The sequence below is a fragment of the Lutra lutra genome, chromosome 5 (genome assembly GCF_902655055.1).
Source record: "Lutra lutra chromosome 5, mLutLut1.2, whole genome shotgun sequence".
NCBI classification, from domain to species: Eukaryota; Metazoa; Chordata; class Mammalia; order Carnivora; family Mustelidae; genus Lutra; species Lutra lutra.
The window spans coordinates 152,673,121-152,691,155 of NC_062282.1; the positions used below are offsets into that span (position 1 = coordinate 152,673,121).

Sequence of the window (18,035 nt, forward strand, 5' to 3'; positions counted from 1 at the left end):
GCATCAAAAGAAAAGAGAAGGACCCAAATAAATAAATCATGAATGAAAGAAGAGAGATCACAACCAACACCAAAGAAATACAAACAATTATAAGAACATATTATTAGCAACCCTACGCCAACAAATGTTGACAATCTGGAAGAATGGATGCATTCCTAGAGACATATAAACTACCACAACTGAACCAGGAAGAAATAGAAAACCTGAACAGGCCCATAACCAGTAAGGAGATTGAAGCAGTCATCAAAAATCTCCCAACAAACCAGAGCCCAGGGCCAGGCAGCTTCCCAGGGGAATCCTACCAAACATTAAAAGAATTAATTCCTAGTCTCCTGAAGCTGTTCCAAAAAATAGAAATGGAAAGAAAACTCCCAAACTCATTTTATGAGGCCAGCATCAAGTTGATCCCAAAACCAGACAAGGATCCCATCAAAAAAGAGAATTACAGACCAATATCCTTGATGAACACAGATGCAAAAATTCTCACCAAAATAGTAGCCAATAGGATCCAGCAGGACATTAAAAGGATTATTCACCACAACCAAGTGGGATTTATTCCAGGGCTGCAAGGTTAGTTCAACATCTGCAATCAATCAATGTGATACATCACATTATAAAAGAAAGAACAAAACCATATGATACTCTCAATAGATGCTGAAAAGCATTTGACAAAGTACAGCATCCTTTCCTGAACAATACTTTTGCAAAGTGTAGGGATTAGAGAGTACATACCTCAATATCATCAAAGCCATCTATGAAAAAACCACCACGAATATCATTCTCAATGGAAAAAAAACGAAGAGCTTTTCCACTAAGATCAGGAACACAGCAAGGATGTCCATTATCACCACTGCTATTCAACATAGTACTAGAAGTCCTAGCCTCAGCAAACAGACAACAGAAAGAAATTAAAGGCATCCAAATTGGCCAAGAAGAAGTCAAACTATCACTCTTTGCAGATGATATGATACTATATGTTAAAAACCCAAAAGACTCACTCCAAATCTTGCTAGAATTTGTATAGGAATTCAGTAAAGTGTCAGGATATAAAATCAATGCACAGAAATCAGTTGCATTTCTTTACACCAACAACAAGACAGAAGAAAGAGAAATTAAGGAGTCCATCCCATTTACAATTGCACCCAAAACCATAAGATACCTAGGAATAAACCTAACCAAAGAAGCAAAGAATCTATACTCTGAAAACTATAAAGTACTCATGAAGAAATTGAGGAAGACACAAAGAAATGGAAAAATGTTCCACGCACTTAGATTAGAAGAACAAATATTGTGAACATGTCTATGCTACTTAAAGCAATCTACACATTTAATGCAATCCCTATAAAAATCCCATCCATTTTTTTCAAAGAAATGGAACAAATAATCCTAAATTTATATGGAACCAGAAAAGACCTCGAATAGCCAAAGGAATATTGAAAAAGAAAGCCAAAGTTGGTGGCATCACAATTCCAGACATCAAGCTCTATTACAAAGCTGTCATCATCAAGACAGTATGGTACTGGCACAAAAGCAGACACATAGATCAATGGAACAGAATAGAGAGCCCAGAAATGGACCCTCAACTCTATGGTCAACTAATCTTTGACAAAGCAGGAAAGAATGTCCAATGGAAAAAAGACAGCCTCTTCAACAAATGCTGTTGGGAAAATTGGACAGCCACATGCAGAAAAATGAAATTGGACCATTTCCTTACAGCACACTTGACAATAGACTCAAAATGGATGAAGGACCTCAATGTGAGAAAGGAATCCATCAAAATCCTTAAGGAGAACACAGGCAGCAACCTCTGCAACCTCAGCTCAGCATCTTCTTCCTAGGAACATCACCAAAGGCAAGGGAAGCAAGGGCAAAAATGAACTATTGGGACTTCATCAAGATCAAAAGCTTTTGCACAGCAATGGAAACAGTTAACAAAACCAAAAGCAACGGACAGACTAAGAGAAGGTATTTGTAAACAACATATCAGATAAAGGGCTAGTATCCAAAATCTATAAAGAGCTTATCAAACTCAACAGCCAAAGAACAAATAATCCAATCCAGAAATGGGCAGAAGACATGAACAGACATTTCTGTGAAGAAGACATCCAGATGGCCAACAGACACATTAAAAAGTGCTCCACACCATTCGGCATCAGGGAAATACAAATCAAAACCACAATGAGATACCACCTCACACCAGTTAGAATGGCTAAAATTAACAAGTCAGGAAATGACAGATGCTGGCGAGGATGTGGAGAAAGGGGAACCCTCCTACACGGTGGTGGGAATGCAGCTGGTGCAACCACTCTGGAAAACAGCATGGAGGTTCCTCAGAAAGTTGAAAATAGAGCTACCCTACGACCCAGGAATTGCACTACTGGGTATTTACCCTAAAGATACAAATGTAGTGATCCAAAGGGGCACGTGCACTGGAATGTCTATAGCAGCAATGTCCACAATAGCCAAACTATGGAAAGAATCTAGAGGTCCATCAACAGATGGATGGATAAAGAGGATGTGGTATATACAATGGAATACTATGCAGGCATCAAAAGAAATGAAATCTTGCCATTTGCGACGACTTGGATGGAACTAGAGGGTATTATGCTTAGCAAAATAAGTCAATTGGAGAAAGACAACTATCATATGATCTCCCTTATATGAGAAAGTGGAGATGCAACGTGGGGTGTTTGGGGGGTAGGAAAAGAATAGGTGAAACAATACGGGATCAGGAGGGGGCAAACCATAAGAGACCCTTAAACTCACAAAACAAACTGAGGGTGGCCGGGGGGAGGAGGGTAGGGAGAGGGTGGTGGGATTATGGACATTGGGGAGGGTATGTGCTATGGTGAGTGCTGTGAAGTGTGTAAACCTGGCAAGTCACAGACCTGTACCCCTGGGGCTAATAATATGTTATATGTTTATAAAAATTTTTTAAAAGTATAATAAATAGTAAAAAAAAAAAATTAAAAAATTAAAATGGGAGTCTCCTGGGTGGCTTGGTCAGTTAAGTATCTGAATCTCTGTTTCAGCTCAGGTCATGATCTCAATTGGGCTCCCTGCTCGCAAGAAGCCTGCTTCTCCCTTTCCCTCCACTCCTCCCGTGCCCCACTCATGCTCTCACTCCCAAATAATAAAATCTTAAAAAAAAAAAAAAAGCGACCCCTGAGTTGCTTAAGCAACTGCCTTAGGCTCAGGTCACGATCCCAGGGTCCTGCTATCGAGTCCCGCAACCAGCTCCTTGCTCAGAGCGGAGCCTGCCTCATCCCTCTCCCTCTGCCTAGGGCTCCCCTGCTTGTGTGCATGCTCTCTCTCTCTTGGGTAAATGAATAAAAAACTTTAAAAAAAAAAGAATACTTTATCAGCAAGGCTATCATTGAGAATAGGAGAGATTAAGTGCTCCCAGGACAAGAGGAACTAAAAGAATTTGTGATCATTAAAACATCCCCGCAAGAATATTAAGGGGCTCCTATAAGCAAAGAAAGAGTCCCAAATAATATCAACCAGAACCAAAGAAAGGAACAATATACAGAAACACTGACTTTACAGAAATACAATGCACAAAATTAATATATTTCAATAATTACTCTAAATATAAATGTACTAAATACACCTATCAGGAGATCAGGGTGTCATATGGACAAAAAAGCAAAACCCATTGATATGTTATCTACAAGAGACTCATTTCAGACCCAAGTTACCTCCAGATTGACAAATGAAGGGGTGGAGAATCATTTATCATGGTAATGGACATCAAAAGGAAGCTGGGGTAGCAATCTTTATATCAGACAAACTAGATTTTAAACCAAAGACTGTAATAAAAGATGTAGAAAGGCACCATATAAGAATAAAGGGGTCTATCTAAAAAGATCTCACAATTGTAAACATTTACATCCCTAACATAGGAACAGTCAATTATATAAGCCAATTAACAACAAAATTAAAGAAACACTGATAATAATACTATATTAGTAGAGGAATTTAACACCCCACTCACAGCAATGCATAATCTAAACAGAAGATCAACAAGAAAACAAGGGCTTTGAGTGAAACACTGGACCAGATGGACTTCACAGATACACAGGCCATGCCATTCTAAAGCAAGAGAATACATTCTTCTCAAGTGCACATGGAACATTCCCCAGAAGAGACCACATGATGGGTCACAAAACAGGTTTCAAACAATACCAAAAGACAGATTATTCCCTGCATATTTTCAGACCACACTACTTTCAGTCTTGAACTAAATCACAGGAGAAAATGTGGAAGGAACACAAATACATAGAAGTTAAAGTGCATCCTACTAAAGAATGAATGGTTCAACCAAGAAATTAAAGAAGAATTAAAAATTCTTGGAAACAAATGAAAATGGGAAGAAACTCTTCAAAACCTTTGGAATGTAGTAAAGATGGTCCTAAGAGGGAAGTCCATAGCAATACAAACTGCTCTCAAGGAACAACTAAGATTATAGGATCTGGAAAAAGAATAGCAAATAAAGCCAAATAATAATAAATATTAAAGAAATAATAAATAATAAAGAAATAATAAAGATTAGAGCATAAAATGATAAAATAGAAATCAAAAGAATAGTACAACAGATTAAGAAAACTAGGAGCTGGTTCTTTGAAAAATTAAGAAGACCAATAAACCCCTAGCCAGACTTATCAAAAATGAAAGAGAAAGACTCAGATTAATAAAATGATAAATGAGAGAATGAGATTACAACCAATACCAAAGGATTATAAGAGCATATTATGAGAACATACATGCCAAGAAATGAGGCAATCTGGAAGAAATGGATGCGTTCCTGGAAACATATAGACTAACAGAACTGAAATAGGAAGGAATAGAAAACCTGAACAGACCTATAACCAGCAAAGAAATTGAAGCAGTAATCAAAAATCTCCCAAAAATCAAGAGTCTAGGACTAGATGGCTTCCCAGTGGAAATTTACCAAACATTTAAAGAAGAACTAAAGAAGAACATTTAAAGAAGAACCTATTTTTCAGAAGCTCTCTCAAAAAATAGAAAAAGAAGGAAAACTTCCAAACTCATTCTTTGAGGCCAGCATTACCTTGATCCCCAAACCAGACAAAGACCCCACCAAAAAGGAGAATTACAGACCAATATCTCTGATGAACATGGATGCAAATATTCTCACCAAGATACTAGCCAACAGGATCCATCGTTACTCTATTTATTTTTTTGAATTTTTTAAAAGATTTTTTATTTATTTATTTGACAGAGAGAGATCACAAGTAGACAGAGAAGCAGGCAGAGAGAGAGAGGGAAGCAGGCTCCCTGCTGAGCAGAGAGCCCGATGCGGGACTGAGATCATGACCTGAGCCAAAGGCAGCGGCTTAACCCACTGAGCCACCCAGGTGCCCTTAATTTTTTGAATTTTAAAATTTTTGTTAAAAGTGATTTTTTAGGCTACCTCAATAAAATTATTATAGTGTTCAGTTACAGTATATGTACATCCACATTGCATAGTACTAGGTTTATTTTAAACTACTTTTTAATTTAATTTAATTTAATTTAATTTTTTATTATGTTATATTAGTTACCATGTAGTACTTCATTAGTTTTTGATATAGTGTCCCACAATTCATTATTCATGTATAACACCCAGTGCTCATTGCAATATATGCCCTCCTTAATACCCATCGTATTTAGCTGGCTAAACCATCTCTCACCCCCTACCCCTGTAAACCCTCTGAGGACATTACGAGAATGAAGGGAAAAATGAAGGGGGGGGTAATCAGAGGGGAAGATGAGCCAACATTACTTTAAAGGATTATTCACCCATGACCAAGTGGGATTTATTCCTCGGCTGCAAGGTGGTTCAATATCTGCAAATCAATGAATGTGATACACCACATTAATAAAAGAGAAGACAAACCATAAGATACTCTCAAGATGTAGGGGAAAAAATTTTGACAAAGTAGAGCATCTTTCTGATGAAAACTCTACACAGTGAAGGCATAGAAAGAACATACCTCAATATCATAAAAGTCATCTATGAAAAGTCCACAGAAAATATCATTCTCAATTGGGAAAAACTGAGAACTTTCCCCCTAAAGTCAGGAGCATAACAGGGATGCCCACTCTCACCACTGTTGTTTAACATAGTACTAGAAGTCCTAACCTCAGGAATCATGTAAATTGGCAAATAAGGAGCCAAACTCTCACTCTTTGCAGAAGACATGATACTCTAGGCAGAAAACCCAGACACCACCAAAAAACCACTAAAGCCAAAACAGGAATTCAGCAAAGTTTCAGGATAAAGAATCAATGCACAGAAATCAGTTGCATTTCTATACACTAACAATGAGATAGAAGAAAGAGAAATCAAGGAATTGATCCCATTTACAATTGCACTAACAACCATAAACTACCTAGGAAGAAACCCAACCAAAGAGGTAAAGGATCCGTACTCTGAAAACTATATAAGACTCATGAAAGAAATTGAGAAAGACATGAAGAATGGAAAAAACATACCATGCTCATGGATTGGAAGAAAATATATTGTTAAAATGACTATGCTACCCAAAGCAATCTACACATTCAATCCAATCCCTATCAAAATACTATCAGCATTTTCAAAGAGCTGGAACAAAGAATCCTATAATTTGTATGGAACCAGAAAAGACTTTGAATGGTCAAAGGAATTCTGAAATAGAAACCAAAGGGATGGCATCAAAATTCTGGACTTCAAGCTATATTACAAAGTTATAACCATCAAGATAGTATGGTACTGGCACAAAAACAGACACATAGATCAATGGAACAGAATAGAGAACCCAGAAATGGACCCTCAACTCTATGGTCAACTAACATTCAGCAAAGCAGAAATGAATATCCAATGGAAAAAGGACAGTCTCTTCAATAAATGGTGCTGAGAAAATTGGACAGCCACATGCAGAAGAATGAAACTGGACCATTTTCTTACACCATACACAAAAAGAGACGCAAAGTGAATGAAAGACCAAAAAGTGAGAGAGGAATCCATCAAAATCCTAGAGGAGAACCAGGCAGCAATCTCTTCAATCTCAGCTGCAACAACTTCTGGCCAGACATGTCTCCAAATGCAAGGGAAACAAAAACAAAAATGAACTATTGGGACTTCATCCAGATAAAAAGCTTCTTCACAGCGCCAGAAAAGTCAACAAAAGAGGCAAACTACAGAATGGGAGAAGGTATTTGCAAATGAAATATTAAAGGACAAGTATCCAAGATCTATAAAGAACTTATCAAACTCAACTCCCCAAAAAACAAATAATCCAGACAAGAAACGGGCTGAAGATATGAACAGACATTTCTCCAAAGAAGACATACACATGGCCAGCAGACATATATTAAAAAAAAAAAAAAATGCTCCGTATAACTTGGCATCAGGGAAATACAAATCAAAACCACAATGAGATACCACCTCACACCAGTCAGAATGGCTAAAATTAACAAGACAGGAAACAACAAATGTTGGTGAGGGTGTGGAGAAAAGGGATCTCTTATACATATAGCATTGAGGGAATACAAGGTGGTACTGCTTTTCTGGAAAATAGTATGGAGTTTCTTCAAGAAGTTAAAAATAAAGGTATCCTATGACCCAGGGATTGCACTACTAGGTATTTACCCTGAAGATAAAAACGTAGTGATCTGAAGGGGTACCTGCACTCATGTTCATAGCAGGAATGCCACAATACCCAAACAGTGGAAAGGGCTGAGATGTCCATTGACAGATGAATGGATAAAGAAAGTGTGGTGTATATATATATATATATATATATATATATATATATATATATATATATAAAATAGAATATCACTCAGACATCAGAAAGGATGAATCCTTACAATTTACATCAATGTGAATGGAACTGGAAGATAGTATGCTGAGCAAAATATATCAAACAGAGAAAGACAATTATCACATGGCTTCACTCATGTGCGAACTATAAGAAACAGCACAGAGGATCATAGGGGAAGGAAGGGAAACCTGAATGGGAAGACATCAGAGAGAGAGAAAAACCATGAAAAATTCTTAACTATAGGAAACAAACTGAGGGTTGTTGGAGGGGAGGTTAGTGGGGGGATGGGGTTATTGGATTATGGGCATTAAGGAGGGCATGTGATCTGGTGAGCACTGGATGTTATGTACAACTTATAAATTATTGAACACTACATCTTAAACTAATGATATGCTATATGTTGGCTAATTGAGTTAAATTTAAAAATTAAAAACAAATTTTAAAAAGACCTTATCAAATGCAACACCCACAAAATAAATAATCCAGTCAAGAAATGGGCAGACAAAATGAACAGCCATTTCTCCCAAGAAGACATATAAATGGCCAACAGACACATGAAAAAATGCTCAACATCACTTGGCATCAGGGAAATACAAATCAAAACCACAATGAGATACCACCTCTTACCAGTCAGAATGGCTAAAATTAGCAAGTCAGGAAACAACAAATATTGCTTAGGATGTGGAGAAAGGGGAACCCTCTTACACTGCTGGTGGGAATGCAAGCTGGTACAGCTACTCTGGAAAACAGTATGGAGAGTCCTCAAAAAGTTAAAAAATAGAGCTAACCTACAACCCAGCAATGCACTACTAGGTATTTACCCAAAGGATATAATCATAGTGATTTGCACCCCAATGTTTATAGCAACAATGTCCATAGCAACAATGGAATGACCCCAGATGTCCCTTGATAGACGAATGGATAAGGAAGATGAGGTGTATGTGTGTGTGTGTGTGTGTGTGTGTGTGTGTGTGTGTGTGTATAACTCAGCTATCAAAAAATGAAACCTTACCATTTGCATCAGCATGGAGGGAACGAGAAGGTATTATGCTATGCAAAATATGTCAATCAGTGAAAGATAATCATCACATGATTTAACTCATGTTCAATTTAAGAAACAAAATAGAGAAACATAGGGCAAGGCAGGGAAAAATAAAATAGGACGAAATCAGAGAGGGAGACAATCCATAAGAGACTCTTTGTTTGTTTTCGTATTTGTTTTTAAATTTTATTGTGTAATATTAGTCACCATACAATACATCATTAGTTCTTGATGTATTGGTCCAAGATTCATTGTTTACATATACCATCAGGGCTCCCTAAGGAGGGCATAAGAGACTCATAATCAAAGAAGCAAACTGAGGGTTGCTGGAGGGGAGGTTGGTGGGAGGATGGGGTAACTGGGTGGTGGACATTAAGGAGGGCACTTGAAATGAGTCTGGGTGTTATACGCAGCTGACGAATCACTAAACTCGACTTCTGAAACTTAAAAAAAAATAAAGAAATCCTTCTCTAAGAACAGTTATATGATTTTCTGCCATTTTCATTTGAGTTTAGGTCTTTATCCCTTTGGAATTGATTATCATAAGTAATGTAAGGAGAGATTCAGTAACTTATGTTACCAGTTTGTTGACCAGTTTGTCAGCTCCATTTACTAGGTGGTGCCTTCTGTACCCCATGACATCCCATGTACTTCTCCCATGTCACAGAACTCCAAATATGCCTAAATCTTGTACAGGTCTCTGTGTCCCCTTCTGGGGATCAGTTGGTCAGTCAGCATCCAACTGTCTTAGATACTATACAAAGAAATAAATATTATATAAGGGTGCCTGTATGGCTCAGTTGGTTAAACATCTGCCTTCAGTTCAGATCATCATCCCAGGGTACTGGGATGAGGCCACTTGTTGTGCTCTCTGCTCAGTGGGGAACATGCTCCTTCCTCTGCTACTCCCCCTGCTTGTGCTTGCTCCCACTCTCTGACAAGTAAATAAATAAAATCATTTAAAAGAAAAAGAAATGTTATCTGAAATAGCAGATCCTCCTATGTTCTGCTTCTTCTAAAGAAACTTTGGTAATTTCCTCCTGATCTTCCACATAATCCTAGACTCCAGGCGCCTTCGTCCTTCTCTGAACTCCCACCCTGCTGTCTTGCCAGATTTCCCCAGAGTCCCTCTGGGTAGTTTAAGTTGTTCATGAGATGTGACCCTATGACCTGCCAGTGTCATATATGCCCAAGAGTGAAAACATCACAGTGAGCAACAGAGAACCTAAAAATGAAAGAAAAAAAAAAAACACAGAGAAATGATATAGTCCCTCTCCTTTCTGAAGGGAAATGCTTCTCTCATTCTCTAGAAGCTTTAGAAACTTGCTCACAGCCTTCCTCACTGCTTCCAGGACTCCCCTGGGAGTCTTGGCTAGGTGACCTCAGAGGTCAATGAAGACCTGCCTCCCATTGCCCCTGGTGACTCTCAGCCCTCCCCTCACTCCCTTGAGCCACCCGAACTCAAAACACTTTTATGTTTCTTCCCAGAATTGCTTGTACTGTGGGGAAATGGTGGTTTCACTTTCATGTTCTGTAAATGTGGGCTGCAAAGTTCAGCCAAGTCTTCCTGAAGGAGGGGCTCAACTCAGAGGCTGTCATCCTTCCTGTTGTTTTCACACTTTACCCAGGCATGACAGAGACTCTCCAGCCCCTTGCTCAGGGCAGTGATCACAGGAGGCCCCAGTGCCTGCATTTCCCAGGGAGGTCAGTTATGTAGGGGTGCTCCTGTGCCTGGGACTCCAGGGAGCTCTTTGTTAATCTTGGCATTTTCAGCCCTCATGAATGGATTAGTGCCATTTAAGAAACCAGAGAGCTAATTTGCATTAGCATTTTCAGCTTTGTAAGTGGAAACATTGATGACCTCTGATATCAGAAATCTCGTATTTCTCTGGAGCTGTTGATGAGCCAGTGGTGTTCTTGCACTGATGAGATACTGGCTTGTGCTTTGGAGGTTTGAATGACAGTGGCAGCTGGTGGAGAGGTAATATTTCATCCCACTGCTCATGCCATCCTCTTTGAAGAAGAGAGAAGCATTGTGTGTGAAGCTGTTTCTAAAATGGAAGAAAATTTGTAATTTAGTGAATGTTTACTGGGTGTCTCCAGTTGGAAACTATGCCGTGTATTAATGCAATCTAGACCTCATTGCCATAGAGCTATTTAAAAATATGGTGAGTTTTCATAATTGGTAGCAATGCAAAGTAATTGTTTTGTTGAGCATTTTCTTTTTTTTTTTTAAGATTTTATTTATTTATTTATTTATTTGACACACAGAGATCACAAGTAGACAGAGACAGGCGGCGGGGGCGAGGGGGGTGGCAAAGGCTCCCTGCTAAGCAGAGATCCCGATGTGCGGCTCAATCCCATGACCCTGGGATCATGACCTGAGCCGAAGGCAGAGGCTTTAACCCACTGAGCCACCCAGGCACCCCTGTTGAGCATTTTCTTTCAATTTTTGAAAATCTACTTTTCCACATTTGAAATTTATCAGTACACAGGCCAGTGATGTTAAAATTTTCTTGCATAAGATTTCGGAGAGCTTAGGTTTAAGAAGATGCCACAGGGAGGGGGCAAAAAACGAAAAAGATGCCAGAGAGATGGGTCAAATTGCCTAACAGAACAACAAATGGTGTTATGTTCTGTCAGTGGTGGGGTCCTGTTCTACACTGATACTCCACTCTTATGCAAAGGGGATTTGACTATGGTCTCTCCCTGCACTCTGATCTGTATTGCTTAAATCATGACAGAAATGCACCCCATGTTTTTCATTATTCTCACATGTTATGAGGTGGTTTACATGTGTTTGATTTAGTCAGGTAATAAACATTCATTAACAATTAGGGTAACAATTGTCCATTGGCTTTTTATGAAGGATTTCCCCCAGTCATCATATCAATACCTTCATCACCAAAGTATGTGAAATCCACTAATATGGGAACATGTCCAAGTAAATAATTTATCACGTAGGAGGGCACTATATCAGGGAGGAGGAAATTGAAAGAGGAAAAGGGAAATGTTCTACAATGTCATATTTCCAGATACTATGGGGGAACAGAGTGAAGGGAACAAAGTCAGGGTTTGTATTTCTAAGACTTTACCAACACTAGATGGGCCAAGGGACTTGTGAACAGGGCACAATGAGGAACAGGGGATAGAAGAGAGTGAAGATAAATTAAGAACGAGACTGGAAAACAAAGATGAATTCACTGGGCAAATTGGAAGAATAGTGTTTTTCCTTCCACAGAAATTTCTATGGCAAATTTACAAGAAGGGACCTGAGTGCCGTGAACAATATCCGCCTCCAAGCTCCAGAATAGTTATACTTGCTGTTACTGTAATTAAGACTTTCCCACTACTTTCTCCATCAATGGTATAGGGTGGGTGCTTTATGGTGTAACAGGTATACATGGGGGAGGCTGACCCTCAAATGCTCCATTACTCTGAAAGCTCTCCCCAGAGAGTGGACGGTACAGAGGTGTAGAGGAAGACACTACTGTCCCACAATCCTCTGAGCATTCTTTGCTCATCCACTGCTCAGAAGAGGTCTCCTGTAGGGCAGAAGGTTGTCAGTAAGGGAGACAGTGGATGGTTGTTTGTGTTGCCTCATGTATAACAGATGTTTAAAATATTCAAAGGGAAGGAGTTATTGACCCTCTTATAAGGGACATTGAACTTAAATATTCTGTTCCTTAGGTTTTGATATGCATCTCAAGTGCTGAATTGACACTCTCAAAGTCCACGCTGCTTGCCATCTTGCCACTATACCCCATCTGTTCTTATAAAGAGCATGAACATGGAGGAAGTCCTTTTTTATCTCGTCAACCTGATGTGGCCAGCCGTGGGACTTACACAACCTTACTCTCCCCGCAGAGCCATGACCTTTTCAAAGTCCCGGGTCTTGGGACACCTTGATGGTTCAGTCAGCTAAGTGTCTGCCTTCAGCTCAGGTCATGATCTTAGGGTTCTGGGATTGAGCCTCCCATTGGGCTCCCTGCTCGGTGGGAAACCTGTTTCCTCCTCTCCTTTTGCCCTTCCCTCCATCCACTCATGTTCCCTCTTACTCTCTCTCTTTCTCAAATAAATAAACAAAATATTTAAAACATTTGGTAAGGAAAAAGTAAAACACTATTACTGATGACATGATTCATGATACACTAAAAAAGAAACCCTAAATACTCCACCAAAAGCCTACTAGAACTCATCAGTGAATTAGGTAAGGTCACAAGATACAGAATCAGTATACAGAAATCCACTGCATTTGTATAAAGTAATAATGAAGCAGCAGAGAGAAATTATTAAAACAATCCCATTTACAATTGCACCAAAAGTAATGAAATATCTGGGCATAAATAACTGAAGAGGTGAAAGACCTGCACCCCGAAAACTATAAAACAGTGATGAGAGAAACTGAAGACAACAGAAACACATGGAAAGACACCCCATGCTCATGGATTTGAAGAACAAATACGGTAAAAATGTCCATGTAATGCATAATAGTGTAGCGATTTAATGCAATTGGTCCAAATACCAACAGCAATTTTCACAGAACTAGAGCAAGCAATACTAAAATTAGTGTGGAACCACACAAGACCCAAACAGCCAAAGTAATCTTGAAAAATAAAAACAAAGCTAGAAACATCCCAATTCCAGACTTCAGGTTATATTACAAAGCTGTAGAGATCAAAACAGTATGGTGTTGGTACACAATCAACACGAGATCAATGGGACAGAATTTTCATCTAGAAATAAAGCTGTACATATATGGTCAATTAATGTACAACAAAATAGGGACAAACACACAAGGGAAGAGACAATTTTTTCCACAAATGGTTTTTGGGAAAACTGGACAGCTACATGCAAAAGAATGAAACTGGACTACTTTTTATACCATACGGCAAAATAAACTCAAAATGGATTAAATACCTAAATGTGAGACACGAGACCATAATACTCCTAAAAAATATAACTGCACTGCTGGGTATTTACCTCAAAGACACAGAAGTAGTGAAAAGAAGGGCCGTATGTACCCTAATGTTCATAGCAGCAATGGCCACAGTCACCAAACTGTGGAAAGAATGAAAATGCCCTTCAACAGAGGAATGGATAAGGAAGATGTGGTCCATATGTAGCATGGAGTATTATGCCTCCATCAGAAAGGATGAATACCCAGCTTTTGTATCAACATGGATGGGACTGGAAGAGATTATGCTGAGTGAAATAAGCCAAGCAGAGAAAGTCAACTACCATATGGTTTCACTTACTTGTGGAGCATAAGGAATAACACGGGGGACATAGGGAGATGGAGAAGAGAAGTGAGTTGGGAGAAATCAGAGGGGAAGACAAACCCTGAGAGACTGTGGACTGTGAGAAACAAACTGAGGGTTTTGGAGGGGAGAGGGTGGGAGGTTGGGTGAGCCTGGTGCTGGATATTATGGAGGGCATGTACTGCATGGGGCACTGAGTGTGGTGCACAAAACAATGAATTCTGGAACACTGAAAAGAAATTTAAAAAATAAATAAAAATTTTAAAAAATATATGCAGTAATCACTTGGACATCTCTCTCAGGAACATATTATGGATATCCTCCAGGCAGGATAAACAAAACAATAATAAGCCATTATGACCATGACAAAACCAAAGGCTTTTTTAAAGTGAAGGAAACAATAAACAAAACAAAAGGCAGTCTAGCATATGAAGAAGATATTTGCAAATGATACATCTGATAAGGTGTTTATATAGATAATATATAAAGAACTTCTACAACTCAACAGGGAAAAAGATATCCAATTTAAAAATAGGCAGAGGACCTGAGTAGATATAACAAAACCAAAAACTTATGCCAATAGATATGAATAGATGTTCAACATCAATAATCATCAAGGGAATACAAATCATATCAATAATGAGACATCATCTCAACATTTCAACCAGTCAGAATGGCTAGTGATAAAAAGATAAAAAGTAACAAGTGTTGGCGAGGATGTAGGAAAAGAGGAAATATCATGTATTGTTGCAGGAATATAAATCGGTGCAACCACTGTGGAAAGCTGAATGCAATATCTTCAAAAAATTAAAAATAAAAGTATCACCTAGCCCAGTAATTTCATTCCTGGGAATTTACCTAAAACAATAGCACTAACACAAAATGGTATCTGCACCTCTATGTTTATTGCAGCATTAGTTACAATAGTGAAGATATGGAAGCAATGCAAGTGTGCACTGATAGACCAATAGAAAAGACCATGCACTATATACAATGGAATATTACTCAGCCATAAAGAACGAGAGCTTGCCATTTGCAATGACATGGATGGGCTTACAAGGTCTTATACTAATTGAAATAATTCAGAAAAATAAAGATAAATACGATATAATTTTATTTATATATGGCGTCTAAGCAGACAACAAAAAAACACTACTATGAAATACAGAGAACAATTTAGTAGCTGCCTCAGGGGAGGTAAGGCAAGGGGAGGGGGGAAAGGTAAAATAAATGAAGGAGATTAAGAGGTACAAACTTCCATGTATAAAGAATATAAATACAGAGATGAGTGGTACAGCATAGGGAATGTAAATAATATTGTAACAATGTTCTATGGTGACAGAGGGTGACACATTTACCAAGGAGAGCTTTGAGTAATGTCTAGAGCTCTTGTATTCATATTATGTGCACTTAAAGCTAATATAATATTTTATGTTAACTGTGCTTCAATTAAAAAAAAAGAAGAGGGGAAGAAACTCCACATAGGAGGAGGGACTTGCTATTTGCAGGGCATCACCAGACTTTACTGGGTTGATGGCAAGTCTCATTTCTTTTTCTCCTTTTTTAAAACGACAGTTTTATTGAGCCATAGTTCACCTAGGTCTTATTTCTTAACCTACTTGTCAGTAAAACAGATGTTTATTTGAAAACACATTAATAAAAATATTTTTATTCTTTTGTTATTTTATTTTACATTTTTTTTTACTTTTGTTTTTTAATTCTGGTTAGTTAACATACACTTTTCCATTAATTTCAGGTGTACACTATTTTAACAGGAGGAGGGTTGAGTGTGCATGTCCGCAACTATTACCAAATATCAAATGAAAAATTCAAGGTGCGGGACATTGTGTAAGGAAGGCTGCCATTTTTATAAATAGGAGAAAATGGATTTTGCATATTTGCTCATACATTCATAAAATGGACGACATGGTCTCTCTAGCACAGACACTTGACAAGGCCCATTGTCAAGTGGAGGGCCATATTATTGCATACATTTTATACCCCTTGAATTGTAAACTATATAAGGATTTACATTTTAAAAATATGAAAAGAAAAATTAAAGCCAGGATATGGCTCCCCAGGACACAGGGTTACTCCCTATTCAGTTTCCACCCCAATTGGGTATACTGTCTTTTAATTCCTGCACTAACCATGCAGAGTTAGCAAAGACTCACCAGGTTTCAGGGCTCAGTCCTTCAGAAGACTACTCTCACTTCAGACACCAGATGCACTGGGGGGTGGGGGGGTCCCCAGGTCACCTGGATCTCCAACTGTCTACAAATTAGAGGGGTCCTGTAACCCCCTCAGGCTTGCTAATTGATCAGAATGATTCACATGAGTCAGGCAAGTATTATACTTACAAGTCCAGTTTTATTTAAAAGGGTACACATAGGGGGTTCTGGTGGGGAGTACACAGCTTCCATGCCTCTGTCCATGGAGCCAGAGTATGCAACCTTCCAGAACATCAATGCAAACATAAGAAGCCCACTGAGCCTTGGTGTCTAGGGTTTAGATTGATGTTTCATTACAAAAACATGATTGCTTAAATCACTAGCTACTTAATTGAGCTCACTCTTCTCCTCCCAGAGGTTCAGCTGGCCCAGAGCCTCCACCCTGTGTTGACAGGGTTGGTTTCCTGGTGACCAGTCACTGACCTGAAGCAATTTAGGATCTTGCCTGGAATCATTTCATTAGCAAAACAAGGTCAGGTTCGAATAGTCAGGAAATCCCCAGGGATTCTGAAGCTCTTGCCAGGAGCCAGGGACTAGGACTAGGTACCCTCTTTACTAGACTTCACTTCCCATAGAGTATGGGCTTACCAAGGTTAACAGGTGAGGCATGACTGTCATTTTTCCAAGACTGTGTTCTTTGAATGTGCATGCAGATTCGGCCTGGCCTGGAGTCTGGGGCTCAGTTAGGTGTCCTTTGGGGTCACTGAGAAGCCTGCTGCCTGGGATTCTGTGTCCTCCTCTCACTCATGAAGCCAAAAACACACCATATCAATGGTCCTGATGCCTTTCAGTTTCCCTTCCTGGCAATGGCTGTGTTTCTCAGAAAAGGAGCCCTCAGAACTTCAATTTCACTTTCTATTCCGGGAAATGCAGGGCTCTGCAATGTGATGGCTGCTTCTTTTTACTATTGGTCAGAATCCTCTGAGAGTGAAGCAGAGGCCAGAGATGATTTAAGTCCTGCCTGCTCCTCACAGGCAGTATAAACATTAGGGGTGACTGTCAGCTCTTTCTCTCTTCAGTGACTAAACCAGCACACAGTACCTGTTCCAGTGCAAGGCCAGTCTGAGCGGAGCAGCGCTCATGCTGTGGGCTGCAGGGAGCACGTCCACCAGGATCAGCATCTCCTGAGCTACTCGGGGACACATTCAGAGCTCAGTGCTGACACCAGGAGTCTCTTTCCCCCCAGGAGCTGGTAAGCAAGAAATCACAGATTTGTATGTCTAAGCTTGGGAGAACCTGGATGCTGATCTCCTGTGCTGTGGACTTGAAAGGCTGAGGGGCTGGATGTCTGGTGCATGGCTGTGAGCCAGTTAGAGCATTTAACTATTTGGGACATTTTCAGAGGGAGGTTGGAGGACAAACTTTATTCCTGCAAACTGCAGAAGGATCATGTGAATGTCTGGGGTGTCAGCGGATGGGGTTTTTCCCCTATAGCTTCCTGATCAGACACCCCCTACTCCCTATCTCATGCCCAACTACCTTTCTGTGGGGGAGACAATGCATGTATTGTCTATTAATGACACAATTCAAATAAATAATTTTTTTAGAGATTTTATTTATTTGACAGAGATCACAAGTAGGCAGAGAAGTAAGCAGAGAGAGGGGGGTATGCAGGCTTCCTGCCGAGCAGAAAACCTGATGTGGGGCTGGATCCCAGGACCCTGAGACCATGACCTGAGCTGAAGGCAGA

General features: G+C 39.4%; 1 protein-coding gene across 5 annotated transcripts in view; it reads left to right on the forward strand.

The window, feature by feature from the left end:
- Positions 1-18,035, forward strand: part of LOC125100147 (T-cell-specific guanine nucleotide triphosphate-binding protein 2-like) — a 303,876-nt gene that overhangs the window by 267,840 nt on the left and 18,001 nt on the right. For 3 of the 5 annotated variants that reach the window (XM_047730074.1, XM_047730072.1, XM_047730075.1), the window contains exon 1: positions 17,288-17,537. The exons of the other annotated variants lie outside the window; for them this stretch is intronic. The gene's annotated coding sequence lies outside the window, so the exon portion shown is untranslated. Of the gene's footprint in view, positions 1-17,287; positions 17,538-18,035 lie in introns of those variants that run through there. 5 annotated transcript variants of the gene reach the window in all.